The sequence below is a fragment of the Eptesicus fuscus genome, chromosome 5 (genome assembly GCF_027574615.1).
Source record: "Eptesicus fuscus isolate TK198812 chromosome 5, DD_ASM_mEF_20220401, whole genome shotgun sequence".
NCBI classification, from domain to species: domain Eukaryota; kingdom Metazoa; phylum Chordata; class Mammalia; order Chiroptera; family Vespertilionidae; genus Eptesicus; species Eptesicus fuscus.
The window spans coordinates 28620866-28637547 of record NC_072477.1 but is presented as its reverse complement, the minus strand read 5'-3'; the positions used below and the strand labels follow the sequence as shown (position 1 = coordinate 28637547).

Sequence of the window (16682 nt, the reverse complement as noted above, 5' to 3'; positions counted from 1 at the left end):
GATGGGTGGGTCACGCTTAATGCTAATAATGATGAAAACTTTGCATTGCTCTTTGAGGAGTTCAGACAAATGCTGCCCAGATTCAGCCTAAAAGTAGTGAAATCAGTAGACATTACATGTACTAAAATTAAAAAGATAAGGAAATCATTTTGATTTCTGTCTTGGGATGTACTCCATACTCAAGGAGACCCTCTACCCTAGAACTGCTAGGGACATTTGTCTGAGACCCTTAATGGAACTACCCCAAATATTATGAACGTTCAGATTTTCCTATCACCTCAACCTCAAAATGTCTAGAATATTATCTGTGGCATCCCCCACTTCCTCCTAAGAACATTTGATACCTCAACTATCCCAGTGTCTCTGGCTTCAAACAGTAGGATCTTGCCCACCTTTCCCTTGGCCCCTACACTCAATGTCATCAGGTCTTCCTTAGTGAAGTTCATTTCAGAATTCCTCAAACTGCCTTTCCCCTTGTCTAGATTCTCACTGTTGCACTTCCGGTCTTATGCTAACTTGACCTTGAAGGGTAGCAGAATATGCCAACCCAAAATATGTCACTTTGATATATTGATCATTTTGAGCTAAAGACACTTGAAAAAAACAGCAAATTTAGGGTGATGTTTTCTCTGAGTTACCCTTACCTACCAAAACTAAAATCCTCCAAAACTCCCTTGTCATAAATCCCCTCCCCAAGAGTTTCATCAACCAGGGAAAATTGATTCATCATCAGAGAGGAGACTAGAAATCAACACTATACCCAGACACCTTGTCACAAACTTATCATTCCTCCCATTTATTCTTCTCAGAGCCTATTCATCTTTCCTAAAAAGCATTTACTCCCCCCTAAAAGGCCTATATCCTCCTCCTTTTTCCCTATTAAGATGGTATTTAAGCTTGAATTCTAAGCCACCTCAGGGAGTTACTCATTTTTCCCTGGGTATCTCGCATGTATACATGAGGTATACATGCTAATAAATGCCTGGGGTTTTTTCTCTTGTTAATATGTCTTTTATTACAAAAATCTTAGCTAAGAACTAAGAAGGGTAGAAGTAAAATTATTTTACTCCCCTACAACCACTAACCAATCTCCTGGCCTTGTAGTTTCCTTCAACCTTTCAGCTCAGATTAATTTTTCTAATGTATCACATTCCCTCATTCAAACCCATCTATAGCTCCCAAGTCTTCAGAGTAAAGTTCTGACTCAGCCTGGCATTCAAGACCCTCCACAGTCACCGCATGTAGGGCTTTCATTACTTACCCTCTGTGCACACATTGCTCCAGTCAAAGCAGCCTGTCTGTCCCTTTAATAGGACATATGTATTTCTGTCTCTGAACTGTTATTCAGGCCATTCTGCCTGCCTCTTCTTTCATATAAATCCTACTTCTTTTCAAAGACTCAGCTTACATGAACCACTACCACCCTCCAAGTAAGCTTTCCCAGTTCATCCTTCTGTGTTCTTTTCATCTCAACACTATTTCTTTATTTATATCACTACTTCCCAAAAGGATTTACAGGCCAATCCTGCAGATTGCTGAATATGCCACTTATTTACCACTTTCCATAATAACAGTAGCTAACACATATAGTGCTTACCAATGCCAGGCTCTGTCCACTGCTTTACATATATTAACCTACGTATTTGAAACTCACAATGACCCTATCAGACAGGTAATATTACTACCCCCCTTTTACAGATCAGACACTGTACAACGTGCTCAAGGTTACCCAGCTAGACAACTGCAGAGCCAGGATTTTGACCCAGGCAGCTAACTCCAGAAACTATGCTTTTTACTACAGTCCAATAGATACTGTTTTATTATTCTTTAACTTTTTACATCTAATGATATCTTGCTAGATTCTTTAAAGGTAGCAACTATGTCTCATGCCTTATTTCATCCCTTTCAGTAACTAGTGTAGAGTTTTACATATAGATAGTTCTTTACTGTACAGTTTGCTGATCTTATCTGCCTCAAAGTAGTCTCTTTTTTATTATTGTCTAAAGTTTTACATATGTCTTCTTTTTCCCCCCGCTTGACAATCCACCCCCCGCAGCCATTCCCACCCCGGACAAGCCCCCACCACCCCAGTGTCTGTGTCCATTGGTTATGCTAATATGCATGCATGTAAGTCCTTTGGTTGCTCTCTAACATCCCCTTCCCTGCCATTTGTCTCTGGATCTATTCTTTTTCATCAAATTATGTTGATCATTATATCCCACTTATGAGTGAGATCATGTGATATTTATCTTTCTCTGACTGGCTTATTTCACTTAGCATAATGCTCTCCAGTTCCATCCATGCTGTTGCAAATGGTAAAAGTTCCTTCTTTTTTATAGCGGCATAGTATTCCATTGTGTAGATGTACCACAGTTTTCTAATCCACTCATCTGCTGATGCCAAATCTTAGCTATTGTAGATTGTGCTGCTATGAACATAGGGGTGCATATATCCTTTCTGATTGGTGTTTCTGGTTTCTTGGGATATAGTCCTAGAAGTGGGATTACTGGATCAAATGGGAATTCCATTTTTAATTTATTGAGGAAACTCCATACTATCTTCCACAGTGGCTGCACCAGTCTGCATTCCCACCAGCAGTGCATGAGGGTTCCTTTTTCTCCACATCTTCACCAGCACTTGTCATTTGTTGATTAGTTGATGATAGCCATTCTGACAGGTGTGAGATGGTATCTCATTGTTGTTTTGATTTGCATCTCTCAGATGATTAGTGACTTTGAGCATGTTTTTTATGTCTTTTGGCCATCAAAAAACTACTAGACTTAAATGAATTTGGCAATGTAGGAGGATACAAAATTAACACCCAGAAATCTATGGTCTTTTGATATACCAATAATAAACTCACAAAAAGAGAAACAAACAAATAAACAAAATCCCATTTACCATTGCAACAAAAAAATTATGATATCTAGGAATAAATTGAACTAAGTAGGTAAAAGACCTGTACTCAGAAAACTACAGGACATTGAGAAAAGAGATAGAGGAAGACATAAACAAATGGAAGAACATACCATGCTCAAGGATTGGTAGAATCAACATCACTAAAATGTCCATATTACCCAAAGCAATCTATAGATTCAATGCAATCCCCATTAAAATACCAACGGCATACTTCAAAGATCTAGAACAAACTCTCCAAAATTTATCTGAAATAAAAAAGATCCCAAATAGCCACAGCAATCCTGAGAAAGAAGAACAAAGTTGGAGGGATCACAATACCAGATATCAAGCTATATTATCAAGCCATGGTTCTCAAAATCACCTGGTACTGGCACAAGAACAGATATATAGATCAATGAAATAGAACAGAGAATCCAGAAATTGACCCAAGCCATTATGCTCAATTAATATTTGACAAAGGAGGCAAGAACATACAATGGAGTCAAGACAGTCTCTTTAATAAATGGTGTTGGGAAATTTGGTCAGATACATGCAAAAAAAATGAAACTAGATCACCAACTCATACACAAAAACAAACTCAAAATGGCTAAAGGACTTAAATGCAAGATGGGAAACCATAAAAATCCTACAAGACTCCATAGGCAGCAAAATAGCAGACATATGCCATAGCAATATCTTTACCAACACAGCTCCTAGGGCAATGGAGACTAAGGAGAACATAAACAAATGGGATTGCATCAAAAGAAAAAGCTTCTGCACAGCAAAAGAAACCATCAACAAAACAACAAGGAAGCCCACTGCATGGGAGAACATACTTGCCAATGATATTTCAGATAAGGGTTTAATCTTCAAAATTTACAGAGAACTCATACAACTTAACAAAAGGGAGATAAATGATCCAATCAAAAAATGGGCAAAGAACCTAAATAGATACTTTTCAAAGTAGTCTTACAGTCTTTCTGGGTGGAAAAAGGTGGGATATAAACAAATAAGCAATGAAATCTTTATATACACCAGTCCTCCTGAAAAGTCTATGATCAGATTTACAAAGATTTTGGTCATCTTTGAATCAGGTAAGAGAATCGTACAGTCTGGAAATCTGACTTTACATAATATATGAATTCTAATGAGAGCTGTGAGTAAAACCATGCCCCACCTCTCCGTGCACACACCAGTTTCTAATATGAATATTTAAAAGTGTTTTCATAGGAAAACAATTCCTAAGAAACCAGTTCTCAAATGCATTAAATACAAAATTCGTATTGAAGAAGGTTTGGGGAGAGTAGTCAGACTCTTGATATGCTGGTTGCATTGTTATCCTAAAAGAAGTTTTTGCAGCATTTAGATCTTTAGAATTTGTTGTTCTAAATGTATAATAACCTGTGAGGTCAGGAACCCTGTCTGATATCACATTTATATTGTCCAAGCACCTAGTATAGTGGTAGACACATAGTAGGTCTTTACAAATTCTCTGGATTGATTTCTCCAATGTCTCCCAAGCTTACAGATTTCCTTCTCTCACCCTTCCAGCTCCTGCAGCTTTGTTCTCTTTGTTCATCTTTTTCTGGGCCATTACATTATCTACTAGAGTTAGCCTGTAATATCATATTTGCCAGCAGGTGCTGCCATTTGCCACAGGATTTGCTAATTTTCAAAATCCCCTAGTTCTGAGACTCCAGATTGTGCAGAATAGTACAGGCCTAATTTATCAACTTGGCAGGTTCGAAATGCTATCAAATCAGTTATTTGAAATGAGTGAGACTTGTAATGTGCTGCACAGTTTTAATGAGCAGAGCTCCGCTGCTCCATTAAGACAACAGGAGACCACACTGGGGAAAACAAGCAGCAAGAATGTGAGGCTGAGAGAATAGCAGGGAAACCTGTGTCTTGCCACAAGATCCCAATGGGAACAATATGTTCAACAACAAAAAATTGGCTTTCTCATTGGCAAGTAAAAAGAACTCATCTTAGTGTCTTTCATATTTGTCCTTCCTCTCCACTTCTCCTATAAAAATTACTCCTGTAGCCTTATGTATTTTCTCCTTTTATTATCTCCTATAAAAATTACTCCCATAGCCTATGTATTTTCTCCCTGCCCCCAGGCTCTTTCCACTCCAAACCATCCTGCACATTCTGGAATAGTCTTCCTAAAATGACACTTGTTTAAGAACCTTCAGCCTGGCTGGCATGGCTCAGTGGTTGAGTGTCGACCTATAAACCAGGAGGTCATGGTTCAATTCCCAGTCAGGGCACATGCCCAGGTTGTGGGCTGGATCCCCAGTGTGGGTTGTGCAGGAGGCAACCAATCAATGATTCTCTTTCTCCCTCTCCATTCCTCTCTGAAATCAATAAAAATAATTTTAAAAAAAAGACCTTCAGGCCGAAACTGGTTTGGCTCAGTGGATAGAGCGTCGGCCTGCGGACTCAAGGGTCCCAGGTTCGATTCCGGTCAAGGGCGTGTACCTTGGTTGCGGGCACATCCCCAGTAGGGGGTGTGCGGGAGGCAGCTGATCGATGTTTCTCTCTCATCGATGTTTCTGGCTCTCTATCCCTCTCTCTTCCTCTCTGTAAAAAATCAATAAAATATATTTAAAAAAAAAAAAAAAAAGACCTTCAGTCATGCCCACAATCAAGGCAGCCCTCTTCAGTGTGACACATCAGGTCCTATAATCCAGTCTCAGCTTACATGCCCAACCTTACTTTCTATTATCCCCAGATTCTCCACTTTGACAAAGCAGGGATTGTCTTTTTCCCCACTGATTAAGTCATTCCCATTTTAGTAACTTTGCACCTGCTAATCCACATCCCTAAAATGCCTTCCTTCTTCTCTAACTCCTTAGTCAACGCTATTGCTATATTTAATTTCCCAGGAGTAATTAAATGCATGGAATGTTGCTGGTTAACATAATTCCTTCTCCCGACATCCCTGGGAACATCTGAAATATAGGACAAACACTCTATGACAGAGCAATATTAATGAAATACAATACCTTGTGACACTTATATAAAGCATTAAGTCAGCAGACAACATACAGATAATTCTTGGGGGAACCTCGGTCAGCACAAGCCCTTTGACTTGCTCACGGTCATTTTTGCATTCCCAGTGATTTTGAAGGAGCTTCCTCACCTTCTCAGGACTTGTCTTGGCTGCATGAGTGAAATCTCAGAGGTAACTGGGAGAACGCTCTGTCCCATTTTAAGTACCATCTCTCCTCTCTGCCAGCCCAACACACATTTTCCTGTGACTTCCTGAATGTCACAGACCACACTATGTTGTTATTTGCCCTGCTACTCTGGACATAAGGCACACAAATCATGATATCCACTAATATCACTAGAAGGAAGGCCAGCAAAATACTGTTCCCCTTTTTAATATTTCCATATTCTGGCCATAGTCACTTCCCAACTCCAGTTAGTCCAAGGGCCTCTCTGTCCACAAAACTGGCCAATCTCTGTCTGTTCTATGATACATCCCTGCTTTACTATTTTTGGATGAAATATACACTATTTGGAATCAGAAATCAAATGGTTTAGATTCAAGTCCTAGCTCTGCCACCATCCAGTTGATGTATTTGAACCTCTATTTCCTCAGAGGCAAAATGGAAATGATAATTTCCATAAATTCAAGATATAAGCTCAAGGGGGATAATGTATATGAAGCACATTGACAACTATAAAGCACTGTGCACAAGCAAAATGTCATGCATTTATTTCTGTATTCATTCGTTAGCTGTCACAAACACACAGTTCACCCCAAGAGGAAGAAACAACATGAACAAAACTAAAACCCTGACAGGGAGGAGGAACTCTCCAGTTCATTTTTTTCCTTAGCATCTTCAAGAATTTGTCCACGAGCTCTATCGGAATGCCATCTAGTGGACACGAAGTTCTTGTGAGAACAGAAGTTCTGCAAATACAAGTGAGGGTTCCTAAGGCATGAACCTCTGTCAGTTCAACCAATACATAAGCTAAATCCTAGCCTTAGCAGGAGACAAATTAGTGTCCACCTGTGAGGTACAATATAAAGAATTCTGGGTAGTCCTGGTTCTTAATGATTCTACCCCTATTTCCAACACCCCCACAATCTTATCACTAGAGCTGCATTTTTTCAAGCATTGGAGGATTTTTAGTCTTCAAACATCATTTATTAGTGAGCAAATAACCCCTTAAACCGCTTTCACCTCACATCTTAGCAGAGTTTAGCTGAAGGTAGAAGAGCAAGGTCATACAGGAATAGAAATCAAGAAGGACAGGGAAGAGTGAGGGGCCTTGGAGAGTCATGAGAGGGTCAAAGAGGAGACCAGGAAGCCCAAAGGCAAACTCCATACTCGCCCCAGTTTTGCTTGAGCCAGGCCTTGTTAATATATGTTGTTTGCCTGACCTTCATTCTTTTTACATCTTATAGCTTACAATTAGCTTTAATGGCTGAAAAAGCCCATATTCAAGCAAAAGTGGAAAGAATGTGTACTTTTTAAACTTTTAGCTACATCTCTGAAGCCATCTTGGCACTCACAGAGGCCTTGGCGGGGGGGGGGGGGGGGGGGGGGGGGCGTGGGAAGAGGGGACCTGCTTTGTGGTTTGAATCCAAAGCCCATGGGGATTCCCACCAGCAGCCTTAGCTTGGCAGCATGGTACTGGAGGCAGGCCTCTTTGGAAGCGTATCAGAGCCCTGCTTAGCTGTGTCTACTCCTCCTTAACGTGCTTCCTTTTTTATCTACAGTATTTGGAAAGATGAGAGACAACGCTGCGAAGAACACAAAGGCTCTTTTGCAAACCATCTCTGGCTTCCTTATCAAAGCTGTCGCTATCAGGGTTGGATATAGTAACTTGGCATTCACTTGTTAGGGCCACCCCTGTTCGCAGCCATCTGGAGTCTTTTGGAGAAATTTTAAAGAGCCACTGCTCAGAGAGCATTTTGTAATGGAGAAAGCACTGATGTTCAATTCAGGAAGCCTGGATTTGAGCCCAGCACCAGTAGCTAAGTGACCCCTTGCACTTCCTTGAACCTCTTTCTTCATCAGTTAAGTGACTAATCAATTCTTTGCAAGACTTAATAGTCTAAGGCAGAGGTTCCCAAAGCATGGTCCCTGGACTAGCAGCATCAGTGTCACCTAGGAACTTATTAAAAATGCACATTCTCGGTCCCCACTTAGGCCTCCGGAATCAGATAATCTAGTATTAGGGCCCAGCAATCTTTGTTTAAAAAACCCTCCAGGTAATTCTGACACAGTCAAAATTGAGAACCACTGCTGTAGGGTTCTATTACTGCTGCTTCCACTCTAGCTGTGCCTGGGCAACACTGATTTGCCGCTGGTCAAAGGTGTGCTGGGGGCCAAGGGAGGCATTCATTTGCAAATGTTGGCTGACCAGGCAACTGGAAAGGAATCAAGTGTAAACAGGAATCCTGAGGGAGAGCCCTGCATTACTTCCCTAGACCCTTCCATGGCTGACGTTCCAGAAAAATTTGAGGCCGTCTACAGAAAAGACATCTTTTTGGACATGTTCTCAAAGCACATTTTTTCACAACATCAAAAGCAAGAGCAAAAGTGGTTTTTGTTAATGATGCCAACCTCTTTTTTGAGTATTTTTATCTCTAATCCCTATAGATACATGTCATTTAGTGCTGGGCAAGGAAAATTGCTTTCTTTATTTTAGCTTTTTGTTTTTCCCTCTACCTTTTTTTGACAGCTCTTCGTTTCCTCTAAGTTATCAGGGACAACCTGCAAGTGTTGTTCTGGGTTCCACAAGGGAATGTGGTTTCCTAGCAACAGCCAGAGCCTGCTAGGCCATTCTCTGAGTCACCAGCTCCAGGCAGCTCCTGATAAGCAGTGCTGTTTGCAGAGGAACCCTCTGTGGACCCCACACGGTAGCCTGCCTGCACTCACCTCCTTCACAGGGCACAGGATCTATGGAGAATAAAGCACTGGTGGGACTTAAAGAATGGCATAAGTAGGGCTCCCTTTAAGCTAAATGGATCATCTTGATTTTTCTATGAGGTATCTGAAGAAGGAATGAGCAGAGGGAGAAAGAAAGGAAGGGAGGAAAGAAAGAAGAAAATTTTCAACAATCATTCCCTGCGCATCTGCAGTGTATGCTTTAGCTACATACTGGAGATGAGAAACCAAATAAGATGTAGTCCTTACCCTCAGAAAGCGTATAGCTCAAGAGGAGAGACAGTTCAGCAAATCCAATTTGCATCCCATCCTGAGAGATGTCATCATACAGGAAAACACTGGTCCCATGACAGAGTAGAGCTGCAGGGCCACGTGAGCCATACCAAGGCCTCTTCCAATTTTGCAATTTTTAAATTTCTCTATAAAATCACCTTATTGTTGAGATTTTCAAATGGATTCAGTCGTATATAATATGGATCTACAATGTGTTTAACCTCTATATCTGTGGTTATGTTAGATATCTTATTCTTAAGACTGTGTATTTCAGTCTTTTCTCACTTTTCTGTGATAAGGTTTTTCCAAGAGTTTGTCTCGTTTATTGATCTTTTTGAAATAGGCTCTTGGTCAATTAATAAATTCCACTTTTCTTTAAATGTATTGATTTCTGTTTGTGTTTTTATTGATTCCTTTCTCCTGCTTTCCTAAAGTTGTGTTTGTTTTTTTATGTCCTCTTGAGTTGAAGCCATAATTGAATCCATTTCTCTTCATTTTTTGTGTATATTCATAAAAGCACTTAAAGCTGTGAATATCTCTGATTTCAGGTTTGGCTGCTGCCATATGTCAATATGAAAACTCTTATGGAATGTCCTTATTTACTTTTGTCTGCTTGATCTATCATAGGTATTAAAGTCTCTTCTATGGTTACAGTTCCTATAGATTTCTCCTTGTATTTCTAGTGTGTGTGTGTGTGTGTGTGTGTGTGTGTGTGTATATATATATATATATATATATATATATATATACACATATATATATATATATGTGTGTATATATATATATATATATATATATATTGATGCCATGCTATATATATGTTTGATGCCATGCTATTTAGCACAATTTCTCCACCTTCGTTATAGATGGCACCTGTTAGCATAAGAAAAAATTTCTTATTTATCTCATTTAATGGCCTGCCTTGAATTCCACATCATCTGATATAAATTTTAAAATATAAATTTTTCACCCCTGATTTACTTTTATTGTCCAGACCTTCCTTTATGGTTTGGTCCTGGACCTGTTTCCCCTCTGATTTATTCCTTGTCCATCAGCTCTGCATCACAGTGGTGCTCCTACAGCCAGTCAGCTGGCTTCCTGCTGGGTCTGGCCAACTGAAGGGGATAAGCAGGTCATTCCCTTCTCCCTTCCTCTCCTGTGTTTTCTGAATAGCTGTAGCTCCCCTCTGGCTCCAGCTCCTGATGAACGGGCCTGTCCTGGTTCTAGCATCTGCCAAGTGACCCCAGTCATTCTGTCCTCTCCTTCTAACATTGAGTGGACAGTGGCTTCCTGAGGTTGCTAATCTCTGCACTGCCTTACTGTCCCCTGCTTAGCTTCTCTATTCTTCTTTCTCCTGTGAAACCAATTTCCTGCATTAAATTCCTTCTGTTGTAAATATTTAAGGTAGTTTCTTTATTGAAATAGTAAAAGGAAATGGTGATTCACTTAAGTCTTTTCTCCTTCTGATTTCTTGAGTGAAAGTTGCTATATCCACTCTTTTTATTTCATATGAAAATTTAACCTATTCACCTTTCCAGCAAATACTGTGGGTTGACTTACTTAACACCCATTCTAAACTCCCTTTCCTTGCCATCCGCTAGTATAAAGGCTGCAAAGCCAAAAAACTAAACTCTCTTGCAGCAAGCAAGGTCATGTAGTACAATGAGATGTAAATAGAAGTCTCCTGAGGATTTCTGAAAAAAATTTTGCTTTCCAAATATAGGTATTGCCCTTTCCTTCTCCAGCCCTTCTTTCTTCTTGTCTGGGCACTGGGTTTGATAGCTGAGCTCCAGCAGCCTCTATGGGCTATGAGGAAAAGACAAATAGAAACACAGTGAACTGAGCCCTAATGCCCTTGAGCCACAGAACCTATAACAGCAACCTCCGGGTTTCCTGTTACATAAGGAAATGAAAACTATTTTGCTCTTAAACTATTAGTAGTATGATTTTCTGTTACCCTTAGCAGAATACAATTCCTAATTCAATATTTTCCAAATGGATGTAATTGGCATTCAGGGCTGGCCAATTATTTCTGTGCATGGGGTAGATGTGCAAATTGAGGAATATTTAACATCCCTGGCCTCAGGTGCTAAATGCCAGTAGCACCACTCAAGTATTGTGCTTACTTAATCTCCCCCAAATGCTTTTGTAAAGGATAGAGTTGTACCTTCTTAAAAAATAATAATGCACATACACAGCACACACATGAAGTTTTGTATTTTAAATACAGTTTCAGAAGTTACACGAATCCATCTCTTCCCCCTAGAAACTCACCAATTTTCTAATGGAATCATTGTTGTAAGGACATAGGTTAGATATTTATAACACTTTTGGAGGAGTGTGAAAGGTTTTAAAAATAAGAAAAGCACAAGAATAATATAACAAACACCCATGTATCCACAATTTAGAATTAACAAATGTTAACATTCTGTTACTTTGCTTCAAATTTTTTGATTAAAAGAAGTGAAACATTATAAAGTTGAAGTTCTTTATTCCAATTCGCAATCTCAAAACTCTCCTTCCCTCCTCCCAAGAGGTGATCACTATCATGAATGCGGCATGTTTCCATTTAGTTCTTGTTTCTTACTGTTATTTGCTATGTGGACAGACACAATTTGTAGTAACATGTGTGTGGCTCTGAGTGCTTGTTAAATGTACATGAAGGTTAGTGTGCTATACATACTGGGATTTGTTCTTCTATGTTTTTTATATTTACTTAAAACACAAATGTACTTCATTAATTTTAACTAATGTATATTATTCAGTTATATGAAGTAATCACAGTTCATTAATCCCCCTTTTGATGGACAGTTGGGTTGACTGCAATTTTTCACTATTCAAAAAACCTAATGACCATCCTTGGAGGAGATCATGAGGGGCACATTTGCAAAAGTTTCTTTAGGGCATGCGTCTAGAAATAGAATTGCTGAATCATAGGGTATGCACCGCTTCAACTTTGCTTTATATTTCCAAATTCTCCAAAGTATTAGTACTAATTTAAAGTCCCACCAACAGATTAAGAGAGTTCCTGTTTCCCTGAATAGTCACCGATACTTCATATGGTCAGACACACTAATCTTAGGCAATCAGAAATTTGTATTTGTTTGATTACTAAGTAGATTAAGCACCTTTTCTTTCATTTTTTGCCATTTGGCTTTTATTTTCTTCAAATTGCCTAAAAATAGTTTTTATTACATCTTTTTATCAGGTAGTCTTCTTACTATTGATTCATGGGAGTTTTAAATTCTAATTGATCGTAGAGATTTAGCAGATTTTTCAATCATTTATTAAGTACTTACTTTGTGCCAGGCACAATTCTAAGCCTGGGGATAAAATAGTAAACAGATCAGACAAAATTCATATCCTTATAGAGCCCCTATTTATTTTCTTCCGCATCCTCGATACTCAAGTTTAGATCTGAATAAGCTATCATTTTATGTCCAGATTATCATTTTTAACATTTCTGCTACATTTGATACTGATAAATGTAGTTGAAGTTCTTTATTCCAATTCTTTATTCCATTCAGCAATTATTTACATAGATACTAAATTTTACTGGTTTCACTTCATTCGAAAAGTTCTGTGATGCTCTGACTTTCTCCAGTTTGAATTATTTACTTTGACTTTTTTCTTGAATTGCTATAGGACTTCTTCAAGAAGTTTTTCTCAGAAAGAGGAACACTTTATGTGTTTTTGACCATCTGAGAAGAGATTTTTCTATTTCCTTCACACATAAATTGAATAAGAAATTATTGGGTAACAATCTTTTCCCTCAAAATTCTGTTATTCATGTATTCCAGCAATTAGTATGGTAGAATAGTGGTATGCTGATGCTCTTATTTTTCCCCTTTCCTGATAATCTGTTTTGCTTTGTTTGTTGTTTTTTTGCCTGAGTGCAGGAAGGAACCTGCATTAGGTTCTATCTCAGTGCAGGAGTCTGTACACGAATTTCACCTGATTGCTAGTAGATCCTTTCAGTCTAAAGACTCAGATGTTTAAATTTAGGATATTTTTTTCTATTATTCCTTTATTGTTACTATTTCTTTAGCTGCTGTGTCCTTTTGATATTTCTATTACACCTATATTGGATCTGTTGGATTTTTTTTTGCTCCATACATCTTTCCTTTTCATGAATATGGTTAAGCTTATGTACTTTCCTCTGCATTCTACTCCTAGAATTTCTCAACCTCATTCATCTAATTCACCAATTCAATTTACTTCAGGATATAATTTTCTCTATCCTGCCTAAATTTTAATTTAAGGATAATATTTCTGATATTATGGCAATATTTTCTAGTCCTAGAGTGCTTTGTTTTCATAAATACAGTGTCTTCTTTAATCTTTTATTGAAATAGTAAAAGGAAATGGTGATTCACCTAAGTCTTTTCTTCTTATGATTTCTTGGAATATATGCATTTCAGAGGGGCCATTTACTTTGATTGCTCTGATTGGCTTCCCTTGTTTGAATAATTTGAATAATTATTGAATAATTTCTCAGGCCCAGTTATGTTCCCTACTTACCCATCCCTATAGCTCCTTGATTGTCCTGTGTCCTCTTTTATCTTGCCTTCAGGTCTTTGCACATGATGTAAAACTCCAAATGAAGCTGTCATCCTAACATAATGGGTGTCACATAGTAAGTGCTCAACAAAAATTTGAATTTAATGAATAAATGTCTACATTTATTTTTCTATTTGAAGATTTGAAAGATGGCTTATCAGAAACTATGGATCTCTTATCAGAAACTAAACTATTTAGTTTCAGACAAAGAAAAAAGGGAAAATTTTATATGTTAGTAGCTTTATTTTTATAAAATTGATAGTTTAGTTTATACACAGAAGTTTGGAAAGAGCATATACAAGAAAAGTTATTTGCTTAGCCTACTGTGCTTAGTGGATGCTTTTCTATATTTATTGCCATTCCCCAAGCCAGCCTCTCTCTCTCTAACAGTACAAAGCTGCTGCAATGATGTCTCCATTTTACTTGGTATGGCAGTCATGGCAATGGTGGAGGCAAGAGCCAACTTCCCAAGGTCATTGGTAGGGTTTAGGTGTGTCCCACATTTACTTAAGGCCCTGTTGCTCTGAGCTTGGAGATTATCTGGGAGTCTGCTGAGGCCATCCACCCCCTTATTTTCCAGGTGAGTCTTTCCTTCACATGTGTTGAATTGCATCTGGGTCAGCACTTCCCCAAATCCACTTTTTAAGGTTTTCATTCATGCTTGTATTAGTTTCCTAGGGCTGTCATAACAAATTGCCACAAACAGGATGACTTAAAACAATATAAATTTATTTTTTCACAGTTCTAAATGCTGGAAGTCCAAAATTAAGGCCTCGCTCCCTCAGCAAGCTTTAGGAAAGAATCCTTCCTGGCCTCTCTCTAACTTCTGGTGGTGACTGGCAATCCTTGCTGTCCTTTGGCTTTCAGCTACACCCCTCCAATCTCTGCCTCTATTGTTACATGCCCTTCCATGGTGTACATGTGTCCAAATATCCCTCTCTCATAAGGGCACCAAGCATTGGATTAGGGTCCCCTAATTGGTGCTGGCGGTTAGGACTTAACTTACCATTTTGGGGGCTACAACTCAAACCATAACAAAGATTTTTAATAAAAAATTCATAAAATAAGATTGTCTCATGACAATATAGTTAAGACCCTAAATCTAGTTTTATATATACCATATCTTATAGAAATGTCTTAAAGTTTCTGGCCTGATGATGGCATCGTTTTCTGTTTTCTAGCTCTGCTATAGATGTTATCCAATCTTTCTTTGGCTGTTCCAAATGGAATTTGGGTGGAAAGAAGGGGAGTAAAATGTGTGGATACAAATCACCATCTTAAAGTGAAATAATGTTATTCTCAGATTTTACCAACAGTCACTTATTGATAATATTAAATGGGATGAATCATGAGCACTAGGAGAGAATATCAGTTATTCTCTCCTATTAAGAAAATACACATAAAATGACCATTGATCTCTGCCCTGAGATTTCACTGAGCTAAAGCTCAAGGCACACTCCTTCCCTCGACTGCCGAGTACTCTTCCCCCAGAGAACTTGTGTAGGTGCCTAGCTTAGAAAATATCTAAGAGTGTTTTTTAAAATCTTTCTAATGTCAGTAAAAAAAGAAAGATAATGTGCAGTGACATTTTCTCATTCTTTTAGCTGAAGAGAGATGGGAAGCCTGAGGCACATGTCGACTTCAGGAGCACAGTAGAGTGGACCACGTGCGTGAGGCTGATGACCAGAGGTAGGAGAGATGAGGCACCTTCTCTGTACCCACACCTGAGCAGGCACTCTTCACAGATTAACGCATTTAACCCTCACACAAGCCTACAAAGTGAGTGGTAGTAATCCTGCTTTTGCAGATGAGCAACCAGACTCAAAGGGATTCATTTGCCTGCAGTCATATCAGTTAAGAAACAGCAGCAAGGGAACAAGGGTGGGCTGGTAATGTAGAGGGACATGCTGGGCTGAGCAATGAGCTAGGGGTGACATACCTTAGATAGCTTTGAAATCACACTTATTCCAGTCTTGCTCTGTCGAGTACCAACCGAGCAACTTTGAGCAGGTTACGTATCTTCTCCGAGCCTCAGTCAACTCATCTAAAAAATGGTGTTCAATGTGACAAAATATATGATACCTGTTTCAGAAGAATATTAGTTCCCAACCTAGAAGGAGAACTGCCCCCAAGGGAATTCTGACCTCCCTAACTTTGCTGTATTAATCCTTTTTCTTTTCATTCTCAAAGTTTGTCACATGCTTTGTCCTAGTCAAAAATGGGTTGGGAGAGTCTAACACCCACCCCACTGCTCTGGCAGATAAAGAAACAGCCTCAGAAGCACTGAGCAATCTTCCCAAGGTCACAGAGCTCCAGCTGGAACTGGGCTCCCGGTCACCTGATTTCTGGTTACAGCTACACCTAATGGAGCAGTCCTGCAGCACCGCATTTGCTGAATTACTAAGCACTGTAGCTGTACATCAAAGCCAAACGCTAGAACAAGCTGCTGTGACAGCAATTTCGGGTTGAGTCTATTGACCTGTTAGCTGTCCGCCCTGACTGAGGCATCAACTACCTCACCCATTCTGTGTACAACGTGGAGCTTCAATACAGGGCCAGGTGGGGACCATCCATCAGTGTCACCACTGTGTCTAGAAGCCCTCGTGGAGACAGGAGTCGGGGAGAAACAACACTGCCCACAATGCGTGAGCTGGGAAACAGGTTCACATAACATCTGATTTGCTACTCTACCTCTCAGATAGAGCCTTATCTGGGAAACAGAAATGAAGAACCCTGTCTGTCCCCTTGACCCCACAAATAAACTTAAAAAAAATGTAAATGTGGAGAGTCAGTGAAAATTATCTATAAGGCTTTCAATCATTATTTGCCTTCCACCTTCAGATTTCTACATCTACTAATTAATAACTGTCTCTTTATGCCACACACACACACACACACACACACACACACACAGAATCTAATTCAGGTTCAGGTTGCTGGTATACATTAATCTTGACTTTCACAGCAAACAAGGCAAATGTTAAATCCTTCTCCCCATTTGGATCCAAATCAATAATTTTTTAGTCTGAATGGTAG

At 39.2% G+C, this 16682-nt stretch overlaps 1 long non-coding RNA gene across 1 annotated transcript; it reads left to right on the top strand.

Moving 5' to 3' along the window:
* Positions 1–8720: 8720 nt before the first annotated feature.
* On the top strand, positions 8721–16393 carry LOC114230544 (uncharacterized). The gene is made up of 5 exons (XR_003616455.2): positions 8721–8785; positions 13660–13722; positions 14037–14226; positions 15251–15335; positions 15907–16393. It is a non-coding gene; the product is annotated as an uncharacterized LOC114230544 (long non-coding RNA).
* The last annotated feature ends 289 nt before the right edge of the window (positions 16394–16682 follow it).